The sequence below is a fragment of the Odocoileus virginianus genome, chromosome 16 (assembly GCF_023699985.2).
Source record: "Odocoileus virginianus isolate 20LAN1187 ecotype Illinois chromosome 16, Ovbor_1.2, whole genome shotgun sequence".
NCBI classification, from domain to species: domain Eukaryota; kingdom Metazoa; phylum Chordata; class Mammalia; order Artiodactyla; family Cervidae; genus Odocoileus; species Odocoileus virginianus.
The window spans coordinates 42,166,044-42,180,790 of NC_069689.1; the positions used below are offsets into that span (position 1 = coordinate 42,166,044).

Below are 14,747 nucleotides of genomic sequence, written 5' to 3' on the forward strand. Positions count from 1 at the left end.
TTGAGCCTCTAGCCTTCCATCTTCATGGTCAGCTGGCTCCCAAATAAGGTCCCTTCCTGATCTCAACACCTCGTCTCAGGTTCATTGACCAATCTTGCAGCAAGCAGAGTGAGCTTGGACTTGGTAACAGCAGTGGAAATTAAAGACACTGGCAGGAAAGTGTGGGGCAGGATCTTTGGGAGAATTTGACTCCCTAAGAGAGAACACCTCCCCACCGATCCCTGCAAACCTGACACCAGGCAAGGCAGACAGAATATTACATCTGGAAGAGTTTTCCAAAGTAATCCAAGCATATTACTATGCAAATAAAAATCTCAGAATCTGAAGTGTCCATGTTCAGAGGATTTTGTTATGAATAATAGCACAACATTCTGTCTAGCAGTTTAAATTTTCCTTCTGATATTTTTTGTCTCTGACACCTGCTCTGTATTAACCTGGTCGTGTGTTTTCCCAAGGGTTTCCTGCCTCCGTGTGCACTGATTCCTTTTGCTGTTAGAAAAATGCAATTTTAAAGGTAGGAAGCTCCCTCTGGTATAAGTTTCTTCTTGGAAGACCATGAAGGGCCCTGCTGTCCATGCTCAGAACCTCAGGGGATACAGCAGGACAGTGAGTCCACAAGCTTCTCTTTGGCGAGAAAGGCAGAAACTTGCTGCACTCAGGACTTAATCTGCCCTGTTCTACTGGGGTTTTCTTTTGCAATATGATTGAATGGGAAGGATAATTCCCACTCTACCTTGAGCTGAGTTTTGGTTCTTTTATTTTTAGCTTCTCTATATAGCTCAATTTTTCTTTGGGGAGAGGAGTAAATGACTGGCTAGTGATATTTTAAATCTCCTGCTTTAAACAGGGTCATTCTTAAAGGTTGTGTCATTCTCTAATGTACCTTACTTTCCCCTCTCTAATAAGAGAACTGATTTAACCTGATGCTTGAAATTAACTTTCCAGATTCCTGACCATAATCGCCTTGCTTTGAAGAATCTTCAGGTTTCCCTGGGGAATTTGTTTTTCTGCAGTTTTCTATTTCTTCTAATAACTGCAGAGACCCTGCCCCAGAGCTCATAGGGGACCGTGCAATTCCCTGGCTGCTCAGCACACTGACCAGAACCAATGGAAATTGTGAGTCAGGTGGGGATAAAGACTGGGAAGGGGAGGCCAGGGTGAGGGGTGTGAGTGAGCAAGGCAGGGTGACATTGGAAGGGTCTCTGAGAGGCGTCCTTCAGGCAGAGACTATGTGTGAGAGGGGTTGCACACGAGCTGGAGGCCAGAGAAGGGCCAGGGGGCCCAGAGCAGGGAGGAGTTCAGGCCGTGACGGACCCTCAAAGAGGCAGGGCATCAGGAGCACAGTGGAGGCACCCTCTAAGATGAAGCAATCACATAGGAGAGTTCCTGAATGGTATTCTAAGTCTGTGTTATTTTAGTCAAGGAAATTTCACTGTCTGGTTTAAATTTGAAGATCTTTTCTGTGGCTACATCCCTATCCTCAGAGCCAGCCTTGCCCTGGTCCCACCTGGCCAAACACCACCCAGAGCCACTCCAGGCCTCCCAAACCGCTCCCCCCGCCCCAACACACACATACTGCCTCTCTTATCTTTGACTGCTTGCCCAGGCCCAGCCTGAACAGGGACCAGCTCTGGGCAGGCTGCAATGGCTCCCAGCAGCAAAATCCCATAGCTCCCATGTCCTGCTTGGCTTTTTGAATGATGCTGATCTGCACAGGTGTATCCTGCCCCATGACTGACCCTCTGCAGAGGCAGGAGCAGAGGGTTATACCTCATACCTCAGGGACTGGGGTTCCTCCTTGGAAGTGTTCTGTGAAATCAGGAGCCAAGAGCTCCAGACACCAGCTTCGGCTGGCAGTCTGCATGGGAACACGTCTCTCCTGTCCCTGTTCCCTCTTAACTTAAAAAAAAATGTACAACATGAGAGTTTCATCTGGGGCAAAATGAGGACGATAACCTGGGAAACAGTACGTCAGATAGCTTTGAGAAACTTCTCCAAAGAAGTAACAGGGAAGGTCAGCATATATGTGATTTTGATGAATGGGGAGTACAAAGCAATCAAGCACATATTTTCTTTGCAGAAAGTTTCTGCTACTCACAAGGAGCATATGTCACCATAAAAGATTTCAGTGCTTTTCTAGATATCAGGAGATACAAGAACTGAGCTCATAAAATCAGTTCCTGAAAATATCCAACTATCTTAAGACTGTTCTGCCAGTTTTTCCCAAAGCACAAAGTGCCTCATTGCTGCTCTCCACCCAGAACTTCTTTCAGGGAGTGTCAAGGGTCAGCAGATACAGCAGCACATGGTTTACATCTTCTAGAGGTAAATGGCAAGTGCCAGTTTGTAGTTGACACCTCTCAGGTTGCTTCCTCCAATAGAGAGACAATAATCTATGGAAACTTTGCAGTGTGATGCTTTGAGGAAGTCAGACCATGGGTAGTGATCAGTTCAGAATCATCCAACTTTGTTTGGATTGTCAAAATCCAGAAATAACAAAATGACCAGATCAATAAAACAGTAGTTAATAAGAGGTTACATAAAAATATGAAAACAGTTTGTGAACTGGGAGGTTTCAACTCCAAAGCTGGTATGAAGCTCAGAGGCATGAAGATGTAGGGTGGCTTATTAAGAGATCTCGAGAGGGGGATGGTGCCTGAGTCAACACTCACCTAAGGAGCTCCCTCCTAAGGGGCAGAACCAGGCTGAGATCCAGGTCTGGAGTTTTCAAGTTGAAGAGGTTCAGGTCTGCCTAGCATCCTTTCTTCTAAATTGGCTCTGAAGATGCCAAAATTCCCCAGAAAATAACAAGTATTTGGTTACATTTTATAGGTTGTTAGTGAATGTGGAAGGCAGAGTAATGGGCCCTCTCCTTCCACCAAAGATGTCTGTATCCTAATGCCTATAACCTATGAATATATTATGTTACATGGCAGAAAGGACTATGCAGATATAACACATGAGGGACCTTCAAGCAAGGTATATTAGATTATCCAGGTGGACCCCAGGTAATCACAAGGCTTCTTGTTATAAGATGGAGGCAGGAAGGTTGGATAGGATGTGAGGATGGAAACAGAGGTGGGAGAGATGCAGTTCACAGGCCAAGGAATGAAGTTTCCTTTCAGAAGCCTGAAAAGGCTGGGAACAGATTCTCTGCTAGATCCTCCAGAAGGAAGGAAGACCTGTAGACCCATTTGAAACCTCTGACCTTCAGATAAAAATTTGTGTTGTTTTCAGCCAAACTTGGCATAATCTGTCAAAGCAGCAATAAGAAATGAATATAATGAGCCAGTTTTTTGTTTAGATTGGCTCTTTATACAAATCATATTTCAATTGGCCAGATTGTGTTGTTTTCAAGGATTTTTTTTTTTTTTTTTTTACTGCTGATGGACATTTAGAATAGTATGTGAAACACTAGGGTATCCATCCATCTTTCTCTTTATCTATAGGCAATTTGACTTAACACACTGAGGGCTTTTTAAATTCAGTAAATAAAGTAAAAAGATCTTACAGTTCAAAAGGGAAAATGCTAGTTATATATATATATATATTTTTTTTTTTTTTGGAAAATGCTAATTATATTTTGAAACACGTTATGAACTGTTTAAATAACAGAGTCCTACTGTGTGCTCCATAGCAGGTTTTCAAATGCCCTTTTGTCCTTGACTCAGTGGAAGTATGGGCCTAGAGCGGCCAGTTTCTCAGGACAGAGATTGTCTGTGAAGGAACACAAGGAAAATTTTTAATTTCTTAGAGTTTTCCGAGTGCTGGAGTGACTTAAGAGATGCATATTGGGCTTTATGTGTAAATGTTGTTGTTCAGTCACCAATTGTATCCTACTGTTTGCTACTTCATGGACTGGGTCAGGTTCCCCTGTCCTTTACAGTCTCCCAGAGTTTGTTCAAATTCATGTCCATTGAGTCGATAATACTATTTAAGCATCTCATCCTCTGCCTCCCCCATTCTCCTTTTGCCTTCAATTTTTCCCAGCATCAGGGTCTTTTCCAAAGAGTCAGCTCCTTACACCAAGTGGCCAGAGTATTGGAGGTACAGCTACAGCATCAGTCCTTCCAGTGAATAATCAGGGTTGATTTCTGTTAAGACTGATTGGCTTGATCTCCTTTCAGTCCAAGAGAATCTCAAGAGTCTTCTCTAGCATCATAATTCAAAAGCATCAATTTTTCAGTGCTCAGTCTTCCTTATGGTCCAACTCTCACATCCATCCATGACTGCTGGAAAAACCATAGCTTTGACTATACAGACTTTTGTCAGCAAAGTGATGTCTTCACCTTTTCAGTATACTGTCTAGGTTTGTCATAACTTCCCTTCCAAGGAGCAAATGTCTTTTAATTTCATGGCTGCAGTTACCATCCAAAGTTATTTTGGAGACCGAGAAAATAAAATCTGTCACTGCTTCCACTTTTTCCCCTTCTGTTATCCAGGAAGTTATGGGACCAGATGCCATGGTCTTAGTTTTTTAAATGTTGAGTTTTAAACAAGCATTTTCACTTTCGTCATTCACAATCATCAAGAACTCTTTAGTTCCTTTTCACTTTCTACCATTAGAGTGGTATCATCTGCATATCTGAGGTTGTTGATATTTCTCCTGGCAATCTTGATTACAGCTTGTGATTCATCCAGCCTGACATTTCACATTATGAACTCTGCATATAATTTAAATGAGCAGGATTACAATATACACCCTTATCAAACTCCTTTCCCAATTCTGAAGCAGCCTGTTGTTCCATGTTCAGTTCTAGCTGTTGCTTCTTGACCTGCATATAGGTTTCTTAGAAGACAGGTAGATACTACCATCTCTTTAAGAATCTTCCACAGTTTGTTGTGATCCACACACCAAAGGCTTTAGTATAGTCAATGAAGCACAAGTAGATGTTTTTCTGGAAATCCCTTGTTTTTCCTATGATTCAACAAATGTTGGCAATTTGATCTCTGGTTCCACTGCCTTTTCTAAACCCAGCTTCTACATCTGGAAGTTCTCAGTTCATGTACTACTGAAGCCTAGTTGAAGGATTTTGATCAGAACCCTACTAGCATGTGAAATGAACGTAATTGTATAGTAGTTTGAACATTCTTTGGCTTGGAATGAAAACTGACCTTTTCCAGTATTATGGCCACTGCTGAGTTTTCCAAATTTGCTGATATATTGATTGCATCATTTTAATAGCATCATCTTTTTCTGATAGCCTGTGGTGAACAATGTTGGGTTTGTGATCTCCAAAGAAAAAGATTTAGCTTCAGGATCAGGGATCAGGTTTGATCACTCAGAGCTTTTGTGTGGCAGAAGTTTTAATTCAGTGAAAAAGGACAGAGAAATCTTCTGACACAGACATCAGAAGGGGGCAGAGAGTGCCCCACAAACTAGTCTCATCAAGGCCTTATATACTTTTACCAGACCCACTCCCACATTTGTCTTAATATAAGAGGATTAGTCAGAAGGTTCTTGTTATGAAGGAGAAACATGTCCTTGAGTAAGATACAATTGTTGTTATATAATCATTAGTACAGGGTTTAAAGAAACACATACCCTTGAACAAGATGAGTTGTTTTGTTGTGTAATCATTAGCCCTGGAATTAAAGAAAGTTAGTCTTAAAAACCTTGTCATAACAATTCAGAGTTTAAGAAAAATCACCTTATGTGAGGAAGACAAAGCAATGCAGAAAAAAAAAAATTGTCCTTTTCTCCTCCAGAACCCCAGACCCCTTTCTCCTCAAGGGCCCTGAACCCCTTCCTCCTTTAAGGCCCCAGACCCCTTATCAGTCCGCCTAAAAATTAGCTTTCTCATTTGAAATAACTCAGCTGGAATTCCATCACCACCACCAACCACCTTTGTTCATAGTGATACATTTGTAAGAGCCACTTCACTTCATGATCCAGTATGTCTGACTCTAGGTGAGTGATCACATCACGTGGTTATCCAGATCATTATGACCTTTACTCTCTACTTCTTCTGTGTATTCTTGCCACCTCTTCTTAATCTCTTCTGCTTCTGTTAGGTACATCCTCTCTGTCCTTCATCATACCCATCCTTGCATGAAATGTTCCTCAAAATCTCCAGTTTTCTTGAAGAGATCTCTAGTCTTTCCCTTTCTGTTGTTTTCCTCTATTTCTTTGCATTGTTCATTTAAGAAGGCCTTCTTTTCTCTCCTTGCTATTCTTTGGAACTCTGCACTCAGTTGGGTATATCTTTCCCTTTCTCCCTTGCCTTTCACTTGTCTCTGTCCTCAGCTATTTGTAAAGCCTCCTCAGATAACTACTTTGATTCTTGCACTCCTTTTGCTTTGAGATGGTTTTAGTCACCACCTCCTATACATTATTACAAACCTCTGTCCATAGTTTTTCAGGCATTCTGTCTACCAGACCTAATCCCTTGAATCTATTCATTACCTCCATTGTATAATCATAAGAGATTTGATTTAGGTCATACCTGAGTGGCCTATTGGTTTTCCCTATTTTCTTCAATTTAAGCCTGAGTTTTACAATAAGGAGCTCATGATCTAAGCCACAGTCAGCTTCAGGCCTTTTTTTGCTGACTGTAGACAGCTTCTACATCTTCCTATGCAAAGAATATAATCAATATGATTTTGGTATTGACCATTTGGTGATGTTCATATGTAGAATCGTCTCTTGCATTGTTGGAAAACACTGTTTGCTATGACCAGTGTGTTCTCTTGATAAAACTGTTAGCCTTTGCCCTGCTTCATTTTTTACTCCAAGCCCAAACCTTCCTGTTACTCCAGGTATCTCTTGACTTTCTACTTTTGCATTCCAATCCCCTGTGATGAAAAGGGCATCTTTTTTGGTGCTATTTCTGGAAGGTCTTCTAAGTCTTCATAGAATGAGTCAACTTCAGCTTCTTCAGTATCAGTAGTTGGGGCATAGACTTGGATTACTGTGATGTTGAGTGGTTTGCTCTGGAAACAAACTGAGATCATTCTGTCGTTTTTGAGATTGCACCCAAGTACTGCATTTTAGACTCTTTTGTTTACTATGAGGGCTACTCCATTAGAGATATAATGATCATCTGAATTAAATTTGCCCATTCCCACCCATTTTAGTTTATGGATTCCTAAGATGTTGATGTTCATTTTTGTCTCCTTGACCAGTTGTAAATAGGATTAGACATAAAATGATATGCCTTACCTCAGTATCATAACACTTGTAATGCCCAATGCAAAATTTAAAAATGAACACATGATCTTTTTATTGAGATACAGTTGACACATAAGTGTGTAGGTTTAGGGTGTGCAGCATGCCTATTTCATACATGTATATATTGCAGTACCATTACCACTGTAGCATCAGCCAACACCTCTATCACCTCGCATAATAATTATTTCTTTTGTGTGGTGAGAACAATTAGCATCTAACCTCTTAGCAACTTTGAAATGTATAGCCCAGTACTGTTGACTGTAATCACTCTGCTGTGCATTAGGTCCCCAGAATTTCTTCATCTTCTAGTTGTAGGTTTGTACCCTTTGACCATCATCTCCTGAATGCCCTCACTCCCCATCACCAAGTAACCACCATTGTACTCTCTTTTACTATGAGTTGGCTTTTTAGATGTTGTAAGTGATATTATTCAGTATCTGTCTTTCTCTGACTGACTTAGCAAATGAGGCTCCAGGTCCACCTGCACTGCTACAAATGGCCCGAGTTCCTTCTTTTTCACGGCTAATCGACATTCTCTTTATCCACTCATCCCTTGAACCAAAGGAAATGAAAACAAGTTACAAAAGTGCTATCTGCACACTCACGTTTATTAAAACAGCATTAGTAATAGTCAAGGTATGGAAACCAGCTAAACGTCCATCAAATTATGACATTTAAAACACTGTCTCCACACCCTCTCCAGCATTTATTGCTTGTAGATCCAAGGCTGATTCATGTCAATGTATGACAAAAACCACTACAATATTGTAAAGTAATTAGCCTCCAACTAATAAAAATAAATGAAAAAAAAAAAAAAACTCTCTTCAGTCTCCTGGATCACTTTGTCCACGGGCTGAGAGCTGTTTCCTTTATAGCTCCAAACTATGAGTGACCACTCTGCATACCAGACCGTGTTCTGGAGGCCCCAGACACTGGGAGAGGCTGGACGCCTCCTGCTGGCTATCTATAGGGTGGGTTGTCATGTCCCAGCACATAGGTTGGCTGGCACCTAGTCAGAAGGATACCCCTTTCTTTTTAAATTTTCTGAACATCTCAGTCCTCTAGGAGGTTTTGCCTTCCTCATACTTCCCACCTCCCACTCTGCTACCAAATTCCTGGTGCATCTTTGCTGTTTCTTCCTTCTCTCTCTTCCCCACTTCCCCCCACCCGCTGACACTTCTTTTTTCTCTGTTCCAAGATATCCTTGGATATCCTGAATGAAGCAGACAGCTTTCTGCAAAGCCTTGTTTTCTATATTTATTATAGTTGGTAGTAGGCTTCCCCAATGGCTCAGCAGATAAAGAACTCACCTGAAATGCAGGAGATGCGGGTTTGATCCCTGGGTCAGGAAGATCCCCTGGAGGAGGGCATGATGACCTACTCCTGTATTCTTGCTGGGAAAATCCCATGGACAGAGGTTCCTAGTGGGCTATGGTCCATGGGGTCACAAAGAGTTGGACATGACTAAAGCGACTGAGCACATGTAGTTGGTAGTTACCTTTCCAGCATCTCCTAATGTTCCAAAGCCTTGGGAATATACCTACCTACACCACAAAGACTCCTCTCTTTACCCTCTTGAGTTCTGTCTAAGACAGTGTAGTACACTCTCCCCAAGCCTCCAGCTCCTCAAAGGAACAAGTTCAGACCTTCCCCTTTGCCTTCTGGGGCAACTCATCAGCAGTCTCTTTCCCTGGGACAGGTTAGGAAGTGCACATTCATTCCCTGCTCCAGTTTCCACGGTAGTGAGAAAGTGAACAGCACCCAGTAACTGCAGTGAGGACCAGAGGAGGTGGATCATCATTGTGAGTAATGAGGGACGTCTCACAGAGAGTGGGGAACCGGAGTTGGGGAGGCCACTCAGAGATCACTGGGTCCTTCAGCACATGAAGAGGCCCAAGTCTGGAGATGTGGGCTGGGAAACAATAGCCACACAGATAGAGGATAACTTTCCCTGTCCTGAGGATCACACTGCAAGTCATGTCTTCCCCCAGAAAACACCTACAAGTTGTTCTCCAGGAGAGATGAACAGGCAGGTAGTTGGGGGGAGGGGGTCCCTGAGATACTCCTGAGTTCACTCTCCCTGCCTGCAGCCTTGCACCTACTTAAGCAGCAGCTTTTCTATATCCAAGACCTAATATAAATGGATAACCATGATCATCACAAAGTAAAAGGAAACCTGAGATGTAAATACAAAATACCTTGATTTAAAAAAGAAAAAAAAGATTAGCTAATAGTCCAGAGGAGAATTAAGAACTGGGGAATAATAATAAAGGTTCTTTATATTAAGGAAATATAAAATTTGGTTAAAAAATGAGAGATAAAGCACAGGAAATTTCCTTTTAAAATAAAACTTATTTGTTTTTCTCTTTATGACTTCATTCTATATAACAGGCTCTAGGTTCATCTACCTCAGTTCAACTGACTGAAATTTATTTCTTTATATGGTTGAGTAATATTCCATTGTGTATATCCAGCTTCTTTATCCATTCACTTGTCGATGAACATCTACGTTTCTTCCATGTCCTGGCTATCATAAATAGTGTTACAGTGAACATCGGGGTACATGTGTCTTTTTAAATTGTGGTTTCCTTAGGGTATATGCCCAGTAGTGAGGTTGCTGGGTCATATTGTAATTTTATTCCTAGTTTTTAAAGGAATCTCCATATTGTTCTACATAGTGACTGTATCAATTTACATTCTCATCAATAGTGAGCGAGAAGGTTCCCTTTTCTCCACATCCTCTCCAGCATTAAAAGTTTGTAGATTTTTTTTGATGATGGCCATTCTGACTGTAATGAGGTGATTCCTCATTGTGGTTTTGATTTGCATTTCTATAATAGTGAGCAATGTTGGGCAACTTTTCAAGTGTTCATGGTCCATCTGTATGTCTTCTTTGGGAAAATGTTTGTTTAGGTCTTCTGCCCATCTTTTGATTGAGTTATTTGTTTTTCTGATATTGAGCTACAGTTGCATATTAACACATATATATGGAATCTAGAAAAATGGTGCTGGTGAACCTATTTGTAGGGCAGGCATAGAGACACATGAAGAGAATAGACTTGTGGGCACAGCAGGAGAGGAGAGGCTGGAATGAATTGAGAGAGTAGCACTGAAATATATGCATTAACATGTAGTGTAAAACAGGTAACTAGTGGGAAGTTGCATAAAACAAAGGAAGCTCAGCTTAGTGTTCTGAGATGACCTCGAGGGTTGAGATGGGGGAGGGGGGCAGGGAGGCTCAAGACGGAGGAGATATATGTATACTTATAGCTGATTCACAGTGTTGTGAGACAAAAACCAACACAAAACTGTAAAGCAATTATCCTCCAATTAAAAATAAAAGCTAAAAAATAGAAAATGAAAGGATAGTAATTATGAGTGTAAAGAAAACAAAGAGCATTTCTTTTTTTAAAAAAAAGTCCAGAATCCAGCCTAATAGAAGTTTTAGGAAGAGGTCACAGAGTGTGTGGAGGTAAGGAAACGATGAAATAAATAACTTAAACATTCTTCAGTGGAAAATAAATATTTATTTTGGAAAGGAAATCAAATGCCAAGTACTGCGACTAGAAAAATAGAGATTTTTCTCTTTAATGCCTATCTGTAAAATTTTGGAATACTAGGAAAAGAGGTCAGTTGTGAATAGAAAGAAAATTATGATGGTTTCAGAATCTCGTCAATGACACTGGATGCTGAAACACAAAGGAGCTTTGAGAGGATGTGTTCAAACTTGGGGAAAATAATTTTGTGTCTTAACTCCCATACCCAGCACTCAAATACATGTGATATGCTGTATTAGTCAGCAAGGGCTTCCATAACCAAATAGCACAGATTGCATGGCTCAAACCACAGAAATTTATCTTCTCACAGTTCTGGAGGCTGTGAGTCTGAGCTCAAAATGTTGGCATGGTTGGTTCCTCATATGGCCTCTCTACTTGATGTGCAAACGACTGTGTTCTCACTGTGTCCTACGCAGACTTCTCTCTGAGCACATGAGCACACGTCCCTGCCATCTCTCCCTCTTCTTACAAGGCCAGAGTCTTACTGGATCAGGATCCGACTCTGATCTCATTAAACCTTAATTATACCTCTTTCGAGGCCCTATCTCCAAACAGTCACATTGGAGGAATTTTGGAGAAATATTAGTCCATAACATGTGTGATAGTAAAATAAAGACATTAGTATATGTCATGGGCTAAGACAGTTTGCCTCCGACAAGAAAAAAGGTAAATAAACAAAATGTGAAGAAAGATACTAGATCCAAGAGACAGGGAACCCAATGCAGGAGATAGATGGAAAGAGTTCCAGAGCAATGTTCTGTAGATTATACCAGCTGTACAGGACTGAATTGGTCGAGGGTCAGGAGGAAGAGTGTTGGGACAAAGCAAGTATGCATCAGATGATGTAACATGGGCCAATAACACACGGATAAAAGAAAGATGCCTGCATTCTCAGTTGCTCAGTCGTGCCTGACTCTTTGCAACCCTGTGGACTGTAGGCTGCTCCTCTGTCCATGGGATTCGCCAGGCAAGAATACTGAAGTGGGTTACCATTTCCTCCTCCAGGAGATCTTCCTGACCCAGGGATCAAACCCACAGCTCCTACATCTCCTGCATTATCAGGCAGATTCTTGACCACTGAGCCACTAGAGAATCTCAAAGAAAGACAGTCATGAGGAACAAAGTAAGACTTGCATAAATAAAACAGCGCAATGCTACTCTACCTATCTCTGTGGTAACAATGATAATTTAAAATTTTCAACTTCTAGAAACTTTAGACATGGAAACTTTAATTGTTTGTAGATGAAATTAGAAACTGAGAAATGGGACAAAAAGTCAGCTTATTGTGTGACACTGTGAATCAAGATTTATCTCCAGAAGAAGGAAGCAGTTGGAAGCAGACAATTTAAAGTTGCAAAGGTAGCCAATATGGAACCAGTCTTAGAGCCATATTGGGAGACTTGGTTTTCATATACTGGAGTCTAAAACTGGAAACTTAATGTGTGTTCCAGTGCAAAGCATTATCTAGAGAGCTGACATTGAACATCAGAGTGAGAATCAGTGGAAAGAACTGACTTCCCCCACCACTTGCCTCTGCTCAGGATAGAGGGATTTGGGTTGGTAAGATGGGCGAGGAGCTGTCACTCTGCATCACATACCCTCCTGGTACTGGTCTATCTTTTCTCATATATGTATTTAATTACATAAGTATATAAAATACATGTAATTATATATACCTGGTGTTTATCACATTGACAGTTTAGTTGACAGAGAATTATAAGTAGAAACTACCTCTTCTTTCTTTTCCCCTTTATATAAACCTTCCCTAGTACATATTTCTATCCTCAGGGAGTAACTTTCTAACTTGCAAAATTATTGAAAAGCTTATTTCACTTCAATTCATGCTATTGAATTTCCACATTTCTATCTTTTAAAAAAGCCTCCATTCTATAAGTTCACTTTTTTCATTCTTCAAATTTATGTATTTAGAATTGAGGCCAATAATATGATTTCTTTCCTTGTTTTTCCCTGTAAATCATTAGATCCCACCTCTGCTACCCAAAATCTCTTTATAAAATGTATTTGCTCTTTTTTTTTCATTTATTTTTATTAGTTGGAGGCTAATTACTTTACAATATTGTAGTGGTTTTTGTCATACATTGACATGAATCAGCCATGGATTTACATGTATTCCCCATCCCGACCCCCCCTCCCACCTCCCTCTCCACCCAATTCCTCTGGGTCTTCCCAAAACTGGAAATAGAACTGCCATATGACCCAACAATCCCACTTCTGGGCATACACACTGAGGAAACCAGATCTGAAAGAGACATGTGCACCCCAATGTTCATTGCAGCACTATTTATAATAGCCAGAACATGGAAGCAACCTAGATGCCCATCAGCAGACGAATGGATAAGGAAGCTGTGGTACATATACACCATGGAATATTACGCAGCCATTAAAAAGAATTCATTTGAATCAGTTCTAATGAGATGGATGAAACTGGAGCCCATTATACAGAGTGAAGTAAGCCAGAAAGATAAAGACCAATACAGTATACTAATGCATATATATGGAATTTAGAAAGATGGTAACGATAACCCTATATGCAAAACAGAAAAAGAGACACAGATGTATTTGCTCTTTATTATCACTTTCTCCTTTCTTTCCAACAGATCTCTGAGCAGAGTCCAACTTGCCTTTCTGTTCTGAGTATATGACAAATCAGAGCTCATTTTCAAGACTACCCATTCTCTCTCAAATTCTTTTCTTCCTGAACATATTATATGAGAACAGAAGACAGTGGTTCATATTTGTGCATCTTACTTGGGCAGGAGCAAGAGACCTGAGTGTCTTTTGAGGGAGGGAAAATCCACTGTATGCCTTGTGAGAGAACAGAACATCTCAGAATTTAGAGGGACACTTTTGTTTTTCCATTTGTTAGTTATCATCTGTTTTTCCTTTAGTGATCCAAGCTGGAGGTAGTTAGTGGACTTTACTTTCCAGTCATGCTGGGTACCTTTAGCCAGAGTCATCTCCATAATGCTTTCTTGTAAGAATACTATTTTCAAAGTAGGGATGCAAAGAGATATGTTCATCTGTAATGAGTCTTAGTGGTTCTTTTCTATATCTCCATATCTCCTATTAGATGAATGATTTCTTTTGGGGATCCAGTTTCACCTTACCAAGAAGGTGACATCTTAATCCCTTCCTCCCTCTGCCCTGTCTTCCACACTGAATAACCACTGGAATTTTGAGGATGTTTGTAAGTTGTTTTTTTTTTTATGTTTGTAAGTTTTACTAACATGTTTTTCATTCTTTATTCGTGGTGAGACAAATATCCTTACCTGATTTAAGTACTGTCTTCAGCAATTTGAGAAATTTCTAGGGATGCATATGTAGAACCAAAAGAAAGTTAAATGACTTATCAAGAAGTCATTTAAGCTTTTCTTTTAATTAGCAAATAATTTTGAGAAAACTGAGTCCACTGAACTATAAAGTTTTTCTCCCTGCACTATGCCTAGTGCTATTTTCTACACAAAAGAAACACATGTTTCCTCAACTGATTATTGTATCAGTTGGGCACAAGTGAGAACCATTCGTTTTGAATCACCTGGGCTCTCATTTCCATCACAGACAAAGATAACTGTTAAGTGAATTCCTCTTTAGAAATGGAATCATGAGAGCCCACTTGCATCAAACCCAGGGGCCCTCACAGATAGCACAAAGTGCCAGGATTACATCCAGATTATAGAGAACATAAACTTCCCTGAAAGAGTATTTACTTACTACTAGGATTTATAGTGGAAAGATTGGAATAACTTAAATTCAGCAATGAAATGCAGTATCATAGCCACAATTTCTTTTTTAAGAGTTTAGTGACATGTCAATCTCAACCCCAGTGGTCAGTCATCTGTAAACTGTATTGAGTCCCAAGAAAATTCACCAGAAATGTGTGATGCTGTTTTGCTTAAGTCACCAGGTCCTGATTCCTGTAACCATTCATTCTGTAAGAGAAATGATGCTGTGACTGATATTTGGATAGTTCCCCAAATTAAGAGATTTGAACTTGTCAC

At 40.4% G+C, this 14,747-nt stretch overlaps 1 protein-coding gene across 1 annotated transcript in view; it reads left to right on the forward strand.

Annotated features, from left to right (window-relative positions):
• GABRG3 (gamma-aminobutyric acid type A receptor subunit gamma3) overlaps nucleotides 1–14,747 on the forward strand; it is an 833,077-nt gene that overhangs the window by 434,918 nt on the left and 383,412 nt on the right. The window lies entirely within an intron of this gene.